Source organism: Engystomops pustulosus, chromosome 10 (assembly GCF_040894005.1).
Source record: "Engystomops pustulosus chromosome 10, aEngPut4.maternal, whole genome shotgun sequence".
Lineage (NCBI taxonomy): Eukaryota > Metazoa > Chordata > Amphibia > Anura > Leptodactylidae > Engystomops > Engystomops pustulosus.
This window is the reverse complement of record NC_092420.1, coordinates 50,702,178-50,708,347: the sequence shown is the minus strand read 5'-3', so window position 1 is coordinate 50,708,347 and position 6,170 is coordinate 50,702,178.

The window sequence follows — 6,170 nt, the reverse complement described above, 5'->3', positions numbered from 1 at the left end:
CTGACAAGGTCCACCTGACCACGGACACGTGGACGAGTGCTGCCGGGCAGGGCCACTATATATCGCTGACGGCACATTGGGTTAACTTGGTGGAGGCTGGGACCGAGTCTGACCCTGGGGCTGGTCATATACTGCCGACGCCGAGGATTGCGGGGCCTACCTCGGTCCAGGTGTTTCAGGCCTACTATGCCTCCTCCTCCTCCCACCCCTCCTCCACCTCCTCCTCCGAACTACCATCCGTGGGCACGGCGCCATCAGTCGGTAGCTCTAGGCACAGCAGCAGTGCCGTTGCTAAGCGACAGCAGGCGGTGCTCAAACTGCTGAGCCTAGGCGATAAAAGGCACACCGCCCAAGAGCTATTACAGGGCATCACGGCGCAGGCTGATCTGTGGCTGGCACCGCTGAACCTGAAGCCAGGCATGGTTGTGTGTGACAACGGCCGTAACCTGGTGGCAGCTCTGCAACTCGGCAGACTGACACATGTGCCATGCCTGGCCTATGTGTTAAATCTGATAGTTCAGCGTTTCCTCAAGACATACCCCAATCTGTCAGATTTGCTCACGAAGGTGCACCGCATCTGTGCGCATTTCAGGAAGTCCAGCACAGATGCTGCCACTCTCAGGGCAGCGCAGCGCCGCCTCCAACTGCCCGCTCACCGACTGTTGTGCGACGTGCCCACGAGGTGGAATTCAACACTGACCATGTTATCCAGAGTTTACCAGCAGCGCCGAGCCATTGTAGACTGCCAGATGTCAACTTCCACCAGAACTGGTAGTCAGGTCAGTCAGCTTCCTCAAGTCTACAATGAGGAGTGGACGTGGATGTCTGATATCTGTCAGGTGCTGAGTAACTTTGAGGAGTCAACACAGATGGTCAGTGGCGATGCCGCCATCATCAGCCTCACCATCCCGCTGCTTGGCCTGTTGAAAAACTCTCTGATCAGCATGAAGTCGGAAGCTTTGCGCTCGTCACAAGAGACGGGGGAAGAAGATTCCCTTGTTGATAGCCAAAGCACCCTTAGGTCTGTTTCTCAGCGCATATCGGAGGAGGTGGAGGTGGAGGAGGATGAGGAGGAAGAGGAGGAGAATGTTGGCGAGACACAAGAGGGGACCATTGTTGAGTCCTTCACTGTTCAGCGTGTATGGGCAGAAGAAGAGGAGTTGGAGGAGTTGGAGGAGGAGGAAATGGACAGTCAGGCCAGTGAGGGGAGTGAATTCTTACGCGTTGGTACTCTGGCGCATATGGCAGATTTCATGCTAGGCTGCCTATCCCGTGACCCTCGCGTTCAAAGAATTTATTCCAGCACCGATTACTGGGTGTTCACTCTCCTGGACCCACGGTACAAGCAAAATCTTTCCACTCTCATCCCTGCAGAGGAAAGGAGTGTGAGAATGCATGAATACTAGCAGGCCCTGGTTCACAAGCTGAAACAGTATTTCCCTTCTGACAGCGCTAGCGGCAGAGTGCGTAGTTCTGCGGGACAAGTAGCGAGGGAGAGTAGGCGAGCAGGCAGCTTGTCCAGCACTGGCAAGGGTACGCTTTACAAGGCTTTTGCCAGCTTTATGTCACCCCAGCAAGACACTGTCACCTGTCCCCAGTCTCGGCAGAGTAGGGCTGATCTTTACAGAAAGATGGTGAGGGAGTACGTAGCTGACCATACCATCGTCCTAAATGATCACACAGCTCCCTACAACTACTGGGTTTCAAAGCTGGACATGTGGCACGAACTGGCGCTGTACGCCTTGGAGGTTCTTGCCTGCCCTGCCGCTAGCGTCTTGTCCGAGCGGGTTTTCAGTGCAGCTGGTGGCATCATCACCGATAAGCGTACACGCCTGTCGACTGACAGCGCTGACAGGCTGACGCTTATTAAGATGAATAAAGCCTGGATTTCTCATAATTTCCAATCTCCACCAGGTGAAGGAAGCTCAACCTGAATAATTGATCCACTCCTCCTCCTCCTCATTTTCCTCCTTCTCCTCCTCTTTGTACAGTAAAGCAGAGGAAACTGGCTATTTTTTGACAGGGCCCACTGGCTCTAGCTATAGTACTTTATGCATTTAATTTTTCTGGAGGGCCACCGACCCGGTCCTCTGTTTTAAACAATTTTTGGGAGTGCCACATACAGGCACTCAATCTATTCAATTTTTCTGGAGGGCCACCTACCTGCTCCTCTGGTTTGAAAACTTTTTGGGACTGCCACATACAGGCACTCAATCGATTCAATTTTTCTGGAGGGCCACCTACCTGCTCCTCTGGTTTGAAAACTTTTTGGGACTGCCACATCCAGGCACTCAATCTATTCTATTTTTCTGGAGGGCCACCTACCTGCTCCTCTGGTTTGAAAAATTTTTGGGACTGCCACATACAGGCACTATCCAAATTAAATTGTCTCCATAGCAGCCTCCACACGTTGTCTCCATTGCTACCTCCAAAAGTCGTCCATATAGCTGCCTCCATACATCGTCCCTTTATCAAACGAGGTGTGTCAGGCAGAAATTTGGGTTGTTTTCATGGATTCCACATCAAAGTTGTTAACTTTGTCACCACCCAGCTGTGTTATCCACAAAATATACTAATAAACTTTTATGATTTACCAATATTATTTCAGCGCTTCTTGCGCATCTGTTTACCTTCCCCTCACCCGCCATATCCCAAACTTATAAGAACGCTACTACACTTGAACTTATACAAAAGGTTCTTAGAAGTGCTGTTTGGGGAGTAGCCTAGAGACAGGGGCTTGGATTGGCGAAAGCTCGCCTGGCTGCGGAGCGCCAGCTCCATCCCAAGATCCAACTAACATAGTTTTAACTGCAGCACCTTTAATCTACTACTAGTTCACTGCCTCCATAATAATAATAATAATCTTTATTTATATAGCGCCATCATATTCCGTAGCGCTTTACAAATCATAGGAAACAAATACAAATGTAATGTAACAGAGCACAACATTTGTATGGAACAACAGGAGTGAGGTCCCTGCTCGCCAGAGCTTACGGTTTATGAAGATGATGGGGTAACACGAGGTAAAAGAATATTTAATGGTCAAGCCATTCTTCTTAGGGAATAGAACAAAATATAATAAATGGAATTGCTGTCGCTTGAACCACTCAGCCGTCATCTTATATACCAGGTCCAGGGTGAATGGGACTGTAGAGAAGTCTGGTGCCTGTTGGTTGCTGGATAACAGATGGGAGGACGACACAGGACGGGTTAGTAGAAGAGTTAAAACTTCATGCAGTTAATGAGTGTTATAGGCTTGCCTAAAGAAATGGGTTTTAAGAGCACGTTTGAAACTTTGGAGGTTATGTATTAGTCTGATAGTCCAGGGCAGAGCATTCCATAGAATTGGTGCAGCTCTAGAGAAGTCTTGGAGACGCGAGTGGGAGGTCCGCACTAGGGTAGAGGTTAATCTAAGATCACTGGCGGATCTAAGAGCACGGGTTGGGCGATAGACTGAGATAAGAGAGGAGAGGTAGGGGGGTGCAGCATTATACAGAGCTTTATGGATGAGGGTTATTATTTTAAACTATTCGAAAGGAGACTGGCAGCCAGTGCAGCTACTGGCATGAACTGTAAGCATACATGGTCCCCTTATCAAACGAGCTGTGTCAGGCAGAATTTTGGGTTGTTTTCATGGCTTCCACAACAAACTTGTTAACTTTGTCGCCACCCTGCTGTGTAATCCACAAAAAATACTGGCAAACTTTTATCATTTACCGATATTATTTCAGCGCTTCTTGCGCATCTGTTTACATTCCCCTCACCCGCCATATCCTAAACTTATAAGAACGCTACTACACTTGATCTTATACAAAAGGTTCTTAGAAGTGCTGTTTGGGGAGTAGCCTAGAGACAGGGGCTTGGATTGGCGAAAGCTCGCCTGGCAGCGGAGCGCCAGCTCCATGCCAAGATCCAACTAACATAGTTTTAACTGCAGCACCTTTAATCTACTACTAGTTCACTGCCTCCATACATGGTCCCCTTATCAAACGAGCTGTGTCAGGCAGAATTTTGGGTTGTTTTCATGGCTTCCATGTTAACTTTGTCGCCACCCTGCTGTGTAATCCACAAAATATACTGGCAAACTTTTATCATGTACCGATATTATTTGAGCGCTTCTTGCTCACCTCCTTTGGTTCCTCTCTGCCACCCATTGGTTTGAAGCCTGAGTCCATTTAGGGTATGTCGCCATGCCACTCTCTAGCCTGCCGCTGCTGCCGCTGCCTCTGCATGCCGTCCCCTATAGTGTCAGGGTCAATTATTGGATGTTTTAGATGCTATCTAGCTTCATTCTGTCACTCTGTCATGGCCATGCTGTTGCCCATAATTTTGGCATAATGGTGCGATTATGCAGCCTCAGAGGCATCCATGCATGCTGCCCCTGCTGTTTCCTGTCCATTTCCGTGGTGTTTCCATCCTTTTCTGAGGTTCCCAGGTGTTTGGCCAAGCTTCCCTGTGCAGAGCCTTGGTCCCCTTGAAAAATGCTCGAGTCTCCCATTGACTTCAATGGGGTTCGTTATTCGAGACGAGCACTCGAGCATCGGGAAAAGTTCGTCTCGAATAACGAGTACCCGAGCATTTTAGTGCTCGCTCATCTCTAGTTAATTGCAATTTTAACATGGATTTCAATGCAGTGTTTTTAATCACTTTCTTCAAGTGTGAGTTTAATTCACTTCCATTAAACAATTTGCATTAAAATTTGTTTTGAAGGTTACATGCCGTTTCCTTGTAGATTCTATATTCTTTATTGACTTTTATGCAAATTTTCTAAACTACAGAAAAAAATGACATGACAATTCAAACATTTTCCACATCCTTTAACAGATTTCAGCTGGGACAAAAAAAAAAAAAAAAAAAAGAAAAAAGAAAATATAATGCTAGTGTAATATGCAGTCGAAAACCTGTGCTGAAAAAAACATGCAAATTCTGCAATGTATGCAGCCACTCTTAACCCCTTAAGGATGCAGGGTTTTTCGGCTCAGGGTTTTTCGGCTCCAACTTCAAAAATCCATAACTTTTTCATTTTTACATGTACAGACCTGTGTGAGGGCTTATTTTGTCCGTAACAAATTTTACTTTCCAGTAATGTTATTTATTTTAACATGTCGTGTACTGCGAAGCTGAAAAAAAATTCCAAATGTGGAAATTTTTTTTTTAAAAGTCACGTTCTTGTGGGCTCAGTTTTTACGACTTTCACTCTTAGCTCCAACTAACATGCCTACTTTATTCTTTTGTTCGGTGCGATCGCGGTGATACCAAATTTATATAGGTTTTATTGTGTTTTAATACATTTTCAAAAATTAAACGAATGTGTACAAAAAAGAAAAAAAAAATTTGCCATCTTCTGAAGCTAATAACTTTTTCATACTTTGGTGCACTGAGATGTGTGAGGGATCATTTTTTGCGAAATGAGGCAACGTTTTTATTGCTACCATTTTGAGGTCTGTGCGACATTTTGATCATTTTTTATTTCATTTTTTATATTATATAAAAAGGTGTAAAAGTCGCATTTCGGACATTTGGGCGCCATTTCCCGCCTCGGAGGTCACCGCCGCCCGTAACCATTGTTATATTTTGATAGATCGGGCATTTTGGGACGCAGCGATACCTAATATGTTTGTGATTTTTACTGTTTATTATGTTTTATATCCGTTCTAGGGAAAGGGGGGTGATTTGAATTTTTAATATTTTATTAATTTTTTTTATTTTTTAATCTTTTTTTCACTATTTTTTAGACCATCTAGGGTACATTAACCCTAGATGGTCAGATCGCTCCTACCATATACTGCAATACTTCTGTATTGCAATATATGGCACTTTTGCAGCACATTCATTACAATGAGCCACTGGCTCATTGTAACGAATCTGCAGAAGCCATGTAGCCTCGTGTCAAAAGAAGACCCGAGGCTACCATGGCAACTGATCGCCGCCCCCCAATGACGTTCGTGGGCGCAGCGACCGCATTAGAGATGGCGCGCCGCCGTTTTTTAAACGCCGCCGGCGACTTTGCCGGCGGCAATCACATGGTTAATAGCCGCGATCGGTGCAAGCACCGACCGCGGTTATTAGCGGTGGGGGTTTTCTGCAAAATGCAAAAACCCCCACCTTCGTATGAAGAGGACTCAGCCCGTGAGCCCTCTTCATACAACCCTTAACGCTCTGCGCCGTAG